The sequence below is a fragment of the Lonchura striata genome, chromosome 2 (genome assembly GCF_046129695.1).
Source record: "Lonchura striata isolate bLonStr1 chromosome 2, bLonStr1.mat, whole genome shotgun sequence".
Lineage (NCBI taxonomy): Eukaryota > Metazoa > Chordata > Aves > Passeriformes > Estrildidae > Lonchura > Lonchura striata.
The window spans coordinates 8,275,585-8,291,454 of NC_134604.1; the positions used below are offsets into that span (position 1 = coordinate 8,275,585).

The 15,870-nt window shown below is 38.1% G+C and overlaps 1 long non-coding RNA gene across 1 annotated transcript in view; it reads right to left on the reverse strand.

Moving 5' to 3' along the window:
* Window positions 1-265: 265 nt before the first annotated feature.
* LOC116184105 (uncharacterized) overlaps window positions 266-15,870 on the reverse strand; it is a 149,592-nt gene continuing 133,987 nt past the window's right edge. Inside the window, exon 5 of the long non-coding RNA XR_013342125.1 lies at window positions 266-404. This is a non-coding gene — a long non-coding RNA (uncharacterized LOC116184105). The remainder of the gene's footprint in view (window positions 405-15,870) is intronic.

Here is a 15,870-nt window from a genome sequence, read left to right on the forward strand (position 1 = left end):
CTACAGAGTGTACCTGTAGTCACAGGTAACAGTCACAACAGCCCAAGAATGCTTTGGAACAGAACTGTGACACAAATGAAAGCTCATGGAACATTGTAGCCCACTACAACACCTGGACTCATTAATTACTCTGTTGGGTAAATACCAACACAGAGGAAGCCACCAAAACCAATGACAAGTCAAGGTGAAGTCAGACTTGGAATACCTGCCTGACTTAACTTATATTAAACAGAAAAGTGACTAGGAAGAACTTCATCATGCCTTGTGGAAAAGAGTGAAACCTACCTCATTCTGAGAAGCCTCTCTCCTCTGCCAGTCCTACTCAGTGCTGAACGTGGCATCACTCAGAGTGGAGCATCACAGCACACAAAACTGACATCTATTGAAATTGTTTATTTCCAGTCCTGTAAAATAAAACCAAATCACAGCTCTTTCAGAGAAAAGGACTCTATAGAAACACTGCACTGTATAATTCCAATATTATTTTAATTCTAGTCAGCCTTGTTAAGTTCAATGTTTCACAAAGAAGAAAAAAGAATTAGAAAAACAACAAAAACAAATGGAGAAACAAACTAAAAACCTTCCTCCTCCTCAACCCGGCAAATTCAGCTTGACTTCTAGAGTTCAAGCCATGTTTGTATGGATTTTATTTACAAATATAATAAAGTGCCTTTCTTTGAAAAACTGATTTTAACCATTTAGAAATAGACCACACACCCCTCAGATTGGTGTCATCTGCAAAACCTGTGAGGTGAACTCAATCCCTTTTTCTTTACCATTAATTTAATTAATTTTAATTTAACATTAAATAACACTGGTCCCAGCATGTTTGTCATCTCTGGGTATTTGCTTACATGGATACAAGACCAAACCACAAGAGACCCATGATTCAAACCATCACACACGGACACACTGAAGATGAAACCCAAACATGACATGCTTCTAATCAGTTTTCTTTATTAGCATACACAGGTATCTCCACATGCAAACCCATGCACAAGTAAAAATATTGGATTTAAACTACTTTTTGCATAACATTTCTAGCCTTTGAAATACATATTTTAATGCCATCAGGCAGCAGTATTGTTTTTGCTATGTGGCCTAAGGACTAAATGGAAATTTCAGTCCCTCAAGTGGTAGCCATTCAATATAAAACTTGTAGCACAGTTGGAGATTTTCCTTCATTACCACTTTGCATAACCTGATGTCCCTATTCACATTCACAGTGAAAGTCACTCTTAATAAAAAGCATAGTATAACCTGAAACATGTACTTCTGCCCTAAAATAAATCAGATCTTTTGGGGGAAAAGCAGTTATGAAGAATACTTGATACAAATTCATCTGCGTCAAGGAACTTTGGTCAAACCCACTTTGAATATGCTGAAATGAGGTCCCACCAGCATTCTCTACTTCATAGCTGTGCAAACTTGGCATTAATATATAAATTATGAATAGGGATCAAAGTCCACAGAATAAGAACCTACAAGTTATGTTCAAAATTATAAAGTATAAGTCTTTCATAAGGGCAAAACACCTCACTGAAATCAGTATTTTGTGGGATATCAGAAGAAGAGCTACAATGGGAATCAAAGTTTTTGTTCCTAAAGCAAAACAAAACCAAATTTTCAGAGAGACAACTGAGCTCATAGGAGGAGAAAAAACACTAAAACAAAATTTTATGATACTGAGACGTTAAATGCTAAATGCTATTACAGTTCTTCCCTTGGACAGGGAATGAGAAGAACCCCTTATTTAAGGTAAGAGTAATAGGAACAAACTGCTATAAAATATCTCTGGCCTGCTGTCTTCCTTCTATCTATGCCTACTAAAATAGGCATTCCATCATCTACTCTGCTTTCAACATAAATTTTTCCTTATCTAGATTTACAAAAGGCAGATACTATGACAGCATGGTGGTATGAACAAATGGGACAAAGAGTATTCTGTTTGATTTTAAGGCACAGTTAGACTTCTGTCCAGTAAAAATTAAGAATATATATTGAAAAAATCTATAAAGTTTTAAAAATTCTACAGTGCAAAGGTCAAATTTAACAGACTCAAATCATGAAAATAGCGTTTTGCCTGAATCAATAGTTTTTCACCTTTTGTTTTTGTAAACTGAACTTCAACTCCTTTCTCTTCTTTATTTTTAAAACAAATTTCTTTCACTGACCAAGACATAGATGACTAAAGTACTACCCTTGATCTTCAAAGAATCTGGAGGTAATTTGAAAAGATGCATGTAATTTTGATAATTTTTAGAATGAAAGTCACAAACAAAATTCTGAATTTTTCAAACATTAAAAAAAAAATTCCAAGAGTGCCAGTTTGCCCTGAGAAATGCCACTTCTCTCACACCATTAAGTCAGAAAAAGAAATGCTGGGATTCATTGCTAAAGGTGTCTGACAAATGGAAAAAATAGCAAAGAAATTATAGATTACTATAATTAATATATAATACATATAGCATAACTTTTAGATAATATACTTGATTTTACACCTATGACAGTCAAAGGAAACAAAAAACATTGACTCCAAACATTGTGCCCAATGGGACTTTTTCTTTTTTTTTCTTCTCACAAAGGACTTAGAACTAATGTACCTAATTGGGGTAGGATATTAACTATCTAAATATATATATTATCTTTCTAGGCTTTGTATTTACTATGTTATACTTGATGGTTTATTGTTATCTTTACTATGGTTTAAAATTTAGAACAACAGGAAAGAAATAAATGGTTTTGTGATGAACACAAATTAAGTGGGAGATCCACAAAAATTTAAAAAAAGCTGGAAAACCCATTCTGTAAACCTGAAAAAAACCTCAGCAATTGCCATTTGTTGCCATCCACTTTATGAGAGAAGATTATTGCAGAAAATAAAGTTTGGAATTAATTTGAAATTAATTTTTCACCAGCCACAGTTCTGGCATGGAGCATTTCTCACCCTAACAAATGTGTACTAGAATTAATCTTCATACTTTACAAGGCTTCCCTGGTAGCTTCACACCAGAGCAAATCACAGAGAATTATCAGATTTATTATCTCTTTATTGATATTCTTGGGGCATTTGGATGGATTGATTCGGGTGTGCTACTCCTTGGACATATTAGACAGATTACTTAACAAATTTCCGAGCAGCTGCCCATGACCCAGTCAATATCTCCCAGGAAGTTCCTGCTCACAAACACCCATCACTCGCCAGGAGCACGTCTGTCCTCTGAGCTACAGCTGTCAGCTTGTGATAGACAAAGCACAGCCCAAAACAGGGGAAATTAAAGCACCTCAATCTTGCCTTTTGAATTTAGACTGTATTTGTGGCTTAATAATAAACCTTTTTGCATAAATGCTTTGGAAGGTCTCTATTATACTACTGTTATCTAATCATCAAAAGGAAATGTTTCTCAAGAGACAGATCATTCTTATATTACTATATTTTGCTTTTAAAATTCCAACTTTTGACAAGATGGATAGTCCTCTGCAGCATGTTTTAGTTTGAACTGTGGAGCAGAGCAGATGGAAGGACACTTAGGAATTTTTTTAAGGGTTTCTACATGATAGAATCTGGTGATGGAACTTCTGGCTTACCACAGCAGATTCCCAGGCTGGCATAGCTGCTCCCTATCCATGTTAAATACATCCCATCTCCTGCTGGCTGAAATCTGCCCTCCCCACTGATCTCATCCTACTGCTGGGTAATGATGGGCTGTTCCTATTTTACCATTACTCAGGAGTCTTTATACTCCACAGAGACAAAGGCTGCTCTGACTAGGACTGTGCATTTCTAAATCTGGAGTTTGACCCTCAGCTCACCTCCCGCTCATTCCCAGCGCAAACATCCTGAAATCTCAGGATGGCACAGCAGGCTGAGTCACCTCACTAGCCAGTCGGATTCCCGGGAAGCCGAGGCTGGAGTTGGGATAATGCTGTACATCCCACAGCCAGGGAGGGAAGAGCTTGTCTCAGCCCAGGGAAAAGGGTGAGAACTCCTCCCTTCTGTCCTTCAGCAATACTCTATCAGAAGTAAAGGCTGGATGGTGTGGGAGTCCTGGGCATCCCTCTGGCTGCCCTGGAAGGTCTGGGACCCTGACAGGGGTCAGGAAACCCCCTGGACAGAGCCCCAGAGACACTGTCTGTCATCTCTGTCCATGGAAAATTTCAATCTTACAGGATGAATTACAAGCTCTGAGTGTTTGATGTAAGTAATAATTAAATGTGGTACGGATGCAAAAGTAAAATTTTAGGATTCTAGATTAGGGGTCCAAAGGGGACAAGATGGAGGAAATTGGGTGTGTCTTGTCCTTTTTCTCCTTCTTCATGCCCTCCATGTTTCACTGTGGTGTTGGCATTGTTCTGTTGGTTCAGGCTGGGGACACACTGTCCAACGTAGGTGACAGATATTGGCACGTTATTGTAAATCCAGCCCAGGGAGTTTCTGGTATTTAATGTTTGTAACATCCCACTGAGGGCAGAGCCCCACACGCTGCCCTGCAGGACAGAGCTGGGCAGGGCAGCAGAACATGTTAGAGACCAATTATGGCTTCTTCTTTGGCAGTGGGGCTGAAAGACAGACTTTCTACAATCTCAGAATCATCAATACCACAGATTCCAATACATGGGACAGAGGAAGGAAGAGAAGGAGATTGGAAGGAAAGGAGGGAGGGATGAAGACAGTATGAAAGTCCTCGGTGTATTTATCAGTTTTCAACTGGGCAATAGGGAATTCTAAGGATATAACTTAATCCTACCTCTCACACCTTTCAATCAGAACTGTAGGAGGGCACTTTTTCTCAGGAGATGACGTAGAGGGGCCAGATTTCAGCAGTGTTTCCTGACACCATTTCTACTTTACAAATCATTCTAACCATGGAAGGGGAAGGGCAATGCTGTTGGCTCATTCCTCCAAATCTCTTTTTTCTTATTTTAAATAAAGAAATAGACTTTTTGAACAGTTGCTAAGGCAGTATGAGGGTTAAGCTATCTCTTTTCTGTGCATGAAGAGGTCAACACACACAAACCCCTTTTCAAGGAAATGCTCCACCTGCCAGGGTGATTCTGGCTACCTCTTGCTACTGAGGACCTGATGCCCATGCTATGAACAGTTCCACTTTAGATTTCCTCTGTGGTTTGAATGCCTGGCTGCAGCAAACCTCCCACATTTGTTTCATCTGAAAATGAAACCAGTTCTTGTGTTCCAAAATGTGAAGCACAATAATATACTATTTTTTTCTGCAAGTGTATCTTGCGGTGGTGTGTTTTTCTTTCATTTGATATTTGTTTAATATCTGTTTCCCCCCCCAACCCCCCTTTCCCTGCCCCTTTCCCTAGAACCTTCCCTGTCATTCATTCTAGCCCCCTCCTCAGCTTCCAGATGTTAGTTCTGCCCTAAACTCCTCCCCTGCTATTCCCTCATTGGTTACTGTTCCTACACCCGTCCTCCTGAGTTCTGTATAAAACCTTTGCCCCCCCGCCCGCCGGGGTCTTGGGGCTCACTGAATAAAACCATCTCGTTCCCCCCCCAAGTCCCGTGTCGCCTTCGTCTGTCCCTGCGCCACGAACTGAAACTGCAGAGCTTGCGGGGGAAAGCGGCCGCCCGTTCTCTTCCCTCACCGCCCAGCACGGCTCGGAGTGCCGCGGCTCGGAGCGCATGCCGCGCCTCAACATATGGTAGCAGAGGATGGTTCCCTCCTTCGTCTTGTAAAAAAAACGGGCAAATTTGTGGGGGCGCCCGCCTCACAGAAGAAGAAGGAAGGAAGAGGAACATCTACGGCCGTAAAAGCTCTGCCTGATGCTATGAGGAGCTGAGCGCCGAGCGAAAAAGATTGAGGCTCCGGGACCTCTTTGTTCTCGCCATCTTCCCGCCCGGGAGCAGCCGCGCTGCACGGGCAGCCGGGCTGCAGAGCTTTTTGGCGGGCAGACTTACCCGAGAACACAGAGGGCGGTTTTGGCAGCGGCTCGGGGGAGCCTGAAGAGGGGCTGACCGAGAAGAGGTTCATTCCTCGGTCAGCATCTGCAGCGAGATCACCGGAGGCTGATAGTGGCCGAAACCAAGGCTTCGGGGACGAGTCTTGGTTTAACGGGAACACCCAGGCTTCCGGAAGGGCCAAACCGAAAGAGAAGGAACATCCCCAGTTTTCAGCGCGACTTTTCCATCGAGTCGAGGAGAAGATTCAAGCCATCTCCGTCCGAGCCTGCAAGGTAAGGTAGGCTACACGGGGTGGGGGTCGCCCCGACGGGCGGCTGGGTCTGTCACTTTTTTTTTCTCGCGTTTTAACCCCCGTCTGCGCCCAGACTGGGGCTGTAGCCGTACATGTCCCTGGCAAGCGGGTGGGTTTTCTTTTTCTGGGAGAAGCTAGCACTGAGTGCTATCCTTCGCCTAGTCTTCTGTGGGGACCTAGATTAGATCGCTTTTTCTTCTCCTCGAAAAAGTTGTCTTCTCTATCCTCCCCTCCCCATTCTGGGCTGGACGGAGGGGGTAGAAAAGACACCAGTAGGGATCAGCTAAGAAGACAACACGTTAGCTATAGGAGAGTTGTTAAAAGGGGCCCTTTACACCCACGCATTGCGCCGACATCCAGCTGCGTCGGGCGGCCCCCCCCCCCTCCTATAAATTTCCCCTTTTTGCTTCTGTGAAGCTCCCTATGCCCCCATCCCCTCGGACTTTCCTAAAACCCTTTCCTATCCTCCCTTGGGGATTGCTGTGGCCGAGCCGCCTCAAGTGCCCTGCCGGACACTGCTCAGGCCAAGTGCAGTGTATCTGGCACCCCTCCCAAGATGGCGCTGGCCACGCCGCTCGGGACCCATTTCCCGCCTTGACCCTTCTTTTCCGCCCCTGGTTTCCCGCCAGTCCCATCTCTCTCCCAATGGCCCTGCACCGTCCCTGCACGAGGCTAGTCCCTATTGTGGGGAGGCGGGGTTGGATATTCCCCCATCCTTCTTCGGGCTCGTCCTCCGGGGGGAGGGTCGGGAGGGATCTTCTCCCGAGGAAATGGAGCCGAAACCCGGGACTGGGGATCCGTCATTTTGTCTTCCCCCTGAAATGGCGGCGCCCCGGTCCACCCCTTACCGATACCCCCTGTTAATCATGGCAATCACTAATTAAGTGATTGTCTGATTCCCCTATCCTATTCCTTAATGTACCCTACCCAATACTCCTTTTTATTTAACTACGAATTCCTCTTTTTGCTTTTGATTATTTTTGAATAATCTGTTTGTTGAGTTATATTTTATAGAAAAAAAAAAAATCATCCCAGTTAATTATTACTCAAGATATTATGCCCACCTCTCAAACGGACATTCAAATTGAACAAACCACATCGCTATCCGCTGACTCTGCTTTAAAACAAGCGCCGTTATCCGCTGACTCTGCTTTAAGAATTTAAGAAGCTGAACATCGCAAACGCCGCGACGCAGCAAATTCTAAATCAGATGAAGTCACAAATCCTGCTGTGCTTTGTACCCTTAATTTGGACTCTCATTTAAGACAATTTTATATACTCCAGATGAAGTTTTTATATGTTTCATATGTTATAATCACAATTAGTTTATCATTTTTTAATGTCTTTCAATTTATGTTTTTTTAATAATATGTAATGTTACAATTTGATTTTATATTAAGTTGTTTTGTTATAATTATAATTAATTCAGTCTTTTCTGATATTTTTTAACTTAAAGGCTGTGTTTAACCATTATTGCTACAGGAATCACTCAGCTACTATATCGCTTCAGGCTTGCTGCATTGCTGCGAAATTTAAAAATTTATTAGTTATATTTAGTTGATCTTTTATTATATTTAATTCCAATAATTCCATTTAATTATTTTATTCAAATTAGATAGTTATAATTTTAATCATTCTAATTAAATTTTTTAGTTTAATTTCTGTCAATTATTTCATTCTATTTCAATTATTTACATTATTTACATTATTTTAAATTGTTACTCAGAACAGCAAAACAGCAAGTTTTGTGCAGTCTTGTGTCTAATTTAAGCTGTTACTACTCTTCCTGCCCTATAAATGCAATAATGTGTCTTTCATGTCCTTTAAGTAATTTACAATGTTATCATATGATTTTATATTATTTGCATGTTTTATTAATTTGCTTAAACCACAAAATTCTCCTTCTTTTTGTAAAGTAAAAGAGGGAGATGCGGTGGTGTGTTTTTCTTTCATTTGATATTTGTTTAATATCTGTTTCCCCCCCCAACCCCCCTTTCCCTGCCCCTTTCCCTAGAACCTTCCCTGTCATTCATTCTAGCCCCCTCCTCAGCTTCCAGATGTTAGTTCTGCCCTAAACTCCTCCCCTGCTATTCCCTCATTGGTTACTGTTCCTACACCCGTCCTCCTGAGTTCTGTATAAAACCTTTGCCCCCCCGCCCGCCGGGGTCTTGGGGCTCACTGAATAAAACCATCTCGTTCCCCCCCCAAGTCCCGTGTCGCCTTCGTCTGTCCCTGCGCCACGAACTGAAACTGCAGAGCTTGCGGGGGAAAGCGGCCGCCCGTTCTCTTCCCTCACCGCCCAGCACGGCTCGGAGTGCCGCGGCTCGGAGCGCATGCCGCGCCTCAACAGTATCTTACATATAAACTGCTTCTGAAGTGAAGGAAGACTATGGATAAGCTATAAGCCATAAGAGTCAAGGGGCTGAGAAAGGTGGCTGAATTATTCGTTATATGATAATAAAAGTGATGGTAACAAATATACCCAGAAAACTTTATTCACTGAAAATGTTTTTTCCCAGAAAATTTAGACTGATTAACTCAATATAATAAGATAAGATAAAAATAGTGACTCTTAAATTAGTCTGAATATTTTCCAGAGTAATTAAAGAAACAGTCCAAAAATAAATATATATATCGAGAGAGAAACAAAAATGGCAAGTACTTCTTCTGTTGGCAATATGAATAGAAAAAAAAAATTCAGTAAATATTCTTCACATCACAAATCTTCCCCAGTAGAAGTAGTTCTCTTATCTAAATTATGCAACTAACAAAAAATAAAATGAGATCCTTAAGACATGGTCTTTTTCACAGAATTAGATGGATCTTAAAGACAAGGAATAAGAAAAATTAAACTGAATTTACTCATTAGGCGATATTCAAAAGTCCCTCTACAAAGTTTTCTAAGAATTCAAATTTTACCTGAGAATGTTTCATTTCATGTTATCCAGATCCATGTGTTTCTGAAGAACTAGAAATTTAGAATCCACAATTCACTTCTTAAAACAGTAAAAGAACAGCAGATGATACCCATGCATGCTGGGACTATTAAGGAAGCTTGAGGTAATAAAATGTTCAAATTACTTTTAAATTCCATGGGAGAGAGACTTCTAACTCCTTAAGGCTGTTGAAAATTATATTTTCCAATATCCTTGAACAAAATAAATTAAAATTTTGATAAACCTTCTGTGAACTAGTAACTATTGATTATTTAATGGTTGATTAAACTTCCTTACTGCCTCCAGAATTTCAAATTAAGAACATTAGCACTCATATTTCTATTTTTCATAAATGACAATTCTGAATGTCTGATGTTGTGTGTTATTCAGCATGAAAGATACCTTGGAAACAATCCCACATAGGAGTAGGATATGGCATAAAAGCCACCCACTGAATGCTACCAGCAACAAACCAGTAAAAAAAATATACTTAAATAAGTCAAAATATGAGCATTTCTTAAGAACATAGTCTATAAAGCAGAATTTCTTCATTTTCAGAACAGAAAACAGAATTGGTGATTCAGATCTATATCCCTGCCTTGCTCATGCACAGTAGGTAGCATGAACAGGATGGAATTCTGGTTCATCAGCTATCCCATGGTGGCTTCTCTTATTCCCATATGGCACACTCTTTATCAAAGGCATGAAACAACAAAAGGTATGAAAACCTTGCTTCTGTTGCAATGAAATGAAAAAAAAAAAAACAAAATTAAACAGCACAAAATTATTTCTTAAAAATAAATTCTTGGCTTTCAGACAGATCCAGTAAATAGCTAAGGTCTAATACTTGAGAAAAGCACTTCATGCCCTGCCCCACAGAACAAGTCCTGTGCCAGCTTCTCTTCTGCCCAAGGCAGGGATAGCTCATCCTTGCATTTTCCTTTATTACTGAGCCAGCAAAAAACATTTTTATCAATACTTCTCAGAAGTTTTTAGCCAGCTGTAACCCATTTTACAACTCATAGGACCTGAAGCTTCTGGTTGGGAAAGTTTTGGGGTCATATAGGTTTATGCAGGAAGAGGTTTTGTGTGCAAAGACCTCACTGGGAAATTACACAGGGTTCTTCAATTAATAATTTTGAGAAGGAGAAACTCCTAGACTGTATGAAGCTTGGAGATTTCTCTGTATAAATATTAGACCTAGAAAAAGAAAACTTTTGTTTAGTCTAATAATGAGTAAATCATAAATAGCAAATAAATGCTGATATTTCAATGTAGCAGTAAAGAACAGCACTACTGGTTTGCATGCCAGGTCAATTTTGTTCTTTTTAAAATATAGAAAAACCAGGGCCCTGGAAAACTGCAACTTTCCATCACTGAAAGAGTAGGTATTAACTACAGACAAGATTTCTAATGCATGTGCATCCTGGCTACAAATACCTTCACTGTCTTTGCTTTTCCTGCAGGGCACACTGGTTTTGTCCTTCAAAAATCTCTCTTGCATGGGACCTGAAACTCTCATTGAACAAGGTACAAACAGAACAATGGGAAAGGTCTTAAGTGGCCACATACAATATATCCAAACATGAAATGCTCCAAGTTTATAGAGCAAAGTAAACACTTTATAATATTTGTAATCAACATAGGGAGCCTTTTATTGCTTTGCAGAAACCTATGCCAAGAAAAAATTGCAGCTCTTTTATTTTTTAATGACGCAGCATGCTGTTAATTTGGGTATTATGCCAAAAAGCTCTATAGTGTTATTCAGGGAAGAGTTGTCTAGAAACCCCTCAATGTCATAGATAAAATTGAATCTGAATGGCTAAACCAATTTGAAAACAAATCAATCCAAAACTAATTTTACCCACAACAAGCAGTTTTTAACAAACAGAGCTACTTGTGACATCCTTAAACCAAATACATTTATTATGCTCCTGACGTTGCATACAAAACAGAAACATCTTTCTGGTACTCCTCAGGCCACAGAGAAAACAAATGCCTGAATCTTTCCTCTTCTGTTGTCCCATTCCCATCATTAAAAACAAAGTCCTCACAGTCTTTCCAAGGCAAACACCTTGGAACTTCTCCTGCCCTGGCTTCTGCCTATTCACAAAACCATTTACTCGCTCTCCTGGAGGTTTGAGGTCCTCCTGGAGCTCCACACAGAGAATTTCTTCCCTTCTGGCCTGAATAGGTCACCACTGGCTTAAAATGCTACCCAAGAGGAAATATTCTCGTGCCTTTTGTACCCAGATGCTGCAGGTATGGGATTGCTCCTTCTCTTCAAGTGAAAGGCACAAACCTCCCAGAGCCCATCATGCACTGACTTGATAAAATTTCTGCCACATTCCACTCACACATCAAGAAAGCAAACAGGACTGTATAAAGCAAAGCACAGCGGCGAGATGAAGGTCTCTCCTGTATTTGTTTGGCTCTAACAAGTATTAAAATAAGAGCTTGCAATAGTAAGATTGGGAAGGGACAAAGGGCTGAAAAATGGGGTGGAGAGGGGGGTATCTTCCATAAAACTATGTGAATTAGCCAGCTCAGTTCCATCTCTGACTTTGTGCAGAAAGCTATCTTGGAAAATGCATGAAAAAAAGCAAATAAACTGCAAGAAATTAGTTGACAAAGCAAGGATTTTTTTTTTTTTACTTAATCCTTATTAAAGCCTAAAAAGATAGCATGTTGTGTCTTTCAAAAAGCCACCTTAGCCCAGACAGCAAATGACTTCTCACTCTGTTATCCTTCCCATAGTTATGGTCTGGCCCTGCACATTAATGCGAAGCAATATGAAGTTTCATGCTATATTTTTATATTGCTTTTCCATTCAGCCTGAAAATTCACCTTAACTATCTACGTACTGCATCACTCACACCCTCTTTTTTTTCTTTTGCATTGGAATAAGGAGAGCAAAAACACTAAAAATATATGATGGAATAACTTAGAAAACCTGAACCAACACAATATTTGTAATCTCTACTCACCCTTTTATAATTATACTTCTATTCGTTTTTATCAAAACAAATCCCTACTCCATTACCATCCTGTCAAAGCAAGAAGAAAAAGGGCACCTGAACAAATGCAAAAATACTTTTGTTCAAGTTTAAGTTTCAAAAGGAAGCACAGAACCAGGCTGTTCTTTCCTTTATTCTGAAGCATGCAGAAGTTGTTTCAAAATGTGCTTTCTGTTTTCTCATTAACCTTTAAAGCACCTTAAAATCACCTTGGAATGTAAGAAAAATAAAAATAAACACATAATAACAGCAACCAAAAAAACCCAAACAAAACCCAAAAAAACCCACCACAACACCACAAGAGAATAAGCTTAGTCCCTTTAAAAGAATTGAGGAGGATTTGTTCTACTGTGTAGTGCATTCCTTCAGGAGTTTTACTTCTTTGTCCTGTAAGGATTTTCTGTGACGGAAAAAATATTACCTTCCTCCAGAATTTACAAAATTGTATCACTATTACACATTATTGAAGAATTGTTCAACAGCCAGAAAGTGTTAGAAAAGGAACATATTTCTTGTTGCACAAACAAAGAATTTAAAGCAATTTCTGTTAATATTATATAGAATATTTTTAGATCCATACCTACTAAACACTTGTTAAAAAGTCCTGTGTGACTGAAGTCATTCAGTGTACTAATGATTTTTAATTTTACAGTTACAAAGACATTTAATTTGACCTGTAAGTTCAAAATTAAATTTCTAAACTGGATTGAATAATATAGGGTTTTCCACTGAATAGAAATACCATTCTTTCAGTAAATAAAAATAGAACTATAAAAGATACATATATTTAAATATTGATATGAGGAGAAAATCACAACAGAAAAAAATGAAATTTATTCTGTGAATTAAGCAGATTTTATATTTTAAGAATAAATAGAATAAAACAGGTTGTCTTTTTAATGTGCTTCTATCATTTTCACAGAGGGAAGACACTGATGAAAGCCTTAAGTTTTTATTTCAGTTGATTCTGCCAACAGAACCCCTGCTTGTATAGAACTTCTTTTAAACAGATGCTTTATTCAGATGTTCTTGAAAATTTAAAAAGACTTGAGGAAATTTAGACACACTATTACTGTTATTAAAACACTTCTTTGTATATAATACATCCCACTGGAAAATAGTATAAAACTAATTAAAATAGTTAATAAACCATTTCACATCTATCTCTCAAATTTTATGAGAGCATTGTGGATATAAATACACTTTAGATTCATTCACCTCTGTCAACAAATAATGAAATTTTAAGGATTGTAAACAGTGATAAATTTAAATTTAAAAGCCTCCATTAATTTTGATAAAGAATATCAGTGCAAAACTTAGCTTGTGTATAGCTAAATATATTCAAAATGCAAATGGTTTAAAACCTAGGCACCAGACAGTCTTTAATAGTAGCATTCAACAAATTCCTAGAACTGTACCTACACCAATGCTGAAGCACCTGAACCTTAAATTTACTTCCATGTCCCAGTGGAACTACTCCAGGAGTGAAGTTACTCCTCGTGTTAGCATCTGTTAAATGAGATCCATAATTACAGCTGGCAGTTGGAAAACTGAAGCAAAAAATGAATTAGCATTTCAAATATTTCAGTATATATACTATTCCCATGTCACCAATTACAGTCCCATCTGTACAAAACTTTACCAAAAAAACTCATATTTTAATATCATTCCCTTTCATGTCTAAATACTTCACTTGCATTGGAAAATAAAATTGAAAATTGTTTTTCTTTTCCACCAACCACCCTACAGAATGATCAGCATTGCTATCACTAGCAACAATGCATTACCATTGTACAAATTACTTCCTAATATTGGAGGGAATCTATTTCTACAGCAGTATAGTTTTTATTATTTCTGAGTAGTTTACCATCTTAAGCAATACAAATCCTTTTATACACAGGGTATGGTATCAGACAGAAGAAAGCAAGAAGGTAAGTTATCTTAAAAGATGAGCTTTTTCTGTGAACTTGGACATTATGCTTCTTTCCCCTCCTTCTTTCTACTTTCCCACTTCTGCAGAAAAAACAATTCACTACAGTATTTATAAAATTCAAACAAAAAAATCCTCAAATAATGCATGTGCTGTTAGAAAAGAAAGTTGGAGCAATCTAAGTTTTTTTTTTTTTTTAAGAAGAAAACTTATCTTGAGGGCAAAGCCAGTCCAAAAGTATATGGCATATAATATTTTACAGAATATATGTCCACAGAATATACTCTGTCTTTCTGAAAAATAAATCTCTCTCTACTGAAGTACATGTGTCCTGCCAAAGAGCCTCACAAAATGACAGTATCTCAATCCAAGGCAGCCTAGATAATAATTTTATTCTATGAAATGTAAAAGATCATAATACTATATATTCTATTTATTTTTTAGCTTCCAGGTACACACTCCAGTATTATCAGAAATACAAAAAGGCTTAGTATAAGAGAGAAATTTTGCAAATTATCATAGAACATGCTCTATCTCTAGTAAAGAGAAAACTCTGAACTGAGAAAGAAAAAAACAACAAAAAATTTTTACCTGTTTTAAGAGAGTCCTGAGAAAATTTATTTACTGTTTTCCTAATACAATGTTAAGAAAAGAATATTAAACTCCCTGGACTCAGTAACAAAAGAAAAAAAGAATGCAAGCTCTGTAATCAGAATTGAAACACACATACAAAAATGGAATCATAGAGCATCTTTATCTAAGAACTCTTCTGTCAAATTAGAAGTAAAATAATTTAATGTCATTTAAACTTATACCTTTAAGGTTTGCATAATGACAAATAATTTACAAACACACCTAGGAACTCTTCTTCTAAAACTGGTAGTTCTGTGAAGTTTCAGAGAAGTTTGAGGAAAAGTATTATGGTCATTAATAAAGAAACAAAACCAATACTTCAGTCTGTTTCCCAATACAAACCTTTATCTTGCATTATTAATTTAAAATGTAATGATTTAGATGAAATAGAAAGGTTTAAATTCTACAAGTGCTTGCTCCCAGGAGCCCCACGTTGAATATATTTTCCCAGAAAAATAGGACTATCTACAAATATAGCCATGTGAAGAATCAGGCATCCCCCGTGTCCCCAATATTTATGAAATATATTAAAACAGCAGGCAAGCCCTGTCTGAGTATAGCACTTCTGTTACAATGCAGTACTTTTACTTTAAAGCATTGTACTTAAAAGCCTATGTCATTGTAAAGCTCTTTTCTAAATTGCTGTGGAAAAGTGATGTAAAGTATTCCTCAAATCTTGTGAACTATAAAAAAACCCCAAATACTGATTGCAGGCATTACTTTGAATCATGTTGTCCAGTACCAAAAATCTGTGCAATAACATCAACTAACAGTGTTTATTATGAGACTGAACATTTGCCATGTAAATAAATTTAATCACAAGTAGTGTCTTCACAAGTTGGAGAAAAGTGAGGATATTATAAAACCTCAAATTTTTGTGATAGATTTTGTAGTTAACTGATAACCCAGCTGTTGGGGATGAATGCTCATAAAAGCGTTTTCACATTTCAAATACTACTTAAAACTAACATTATATTAGGGATACATTTGTATGAAATCACTGGATAATCAGCATTCAAGTACATCTGAAATATTTTGTTTCTATGTATGAAATTAAGGGGAATAGGCAAAAGTGCTGGAAGGGGTTACATGGATTCTAATGTTTCCTCCTTTTCATTCATGGATGAAAACGTAGT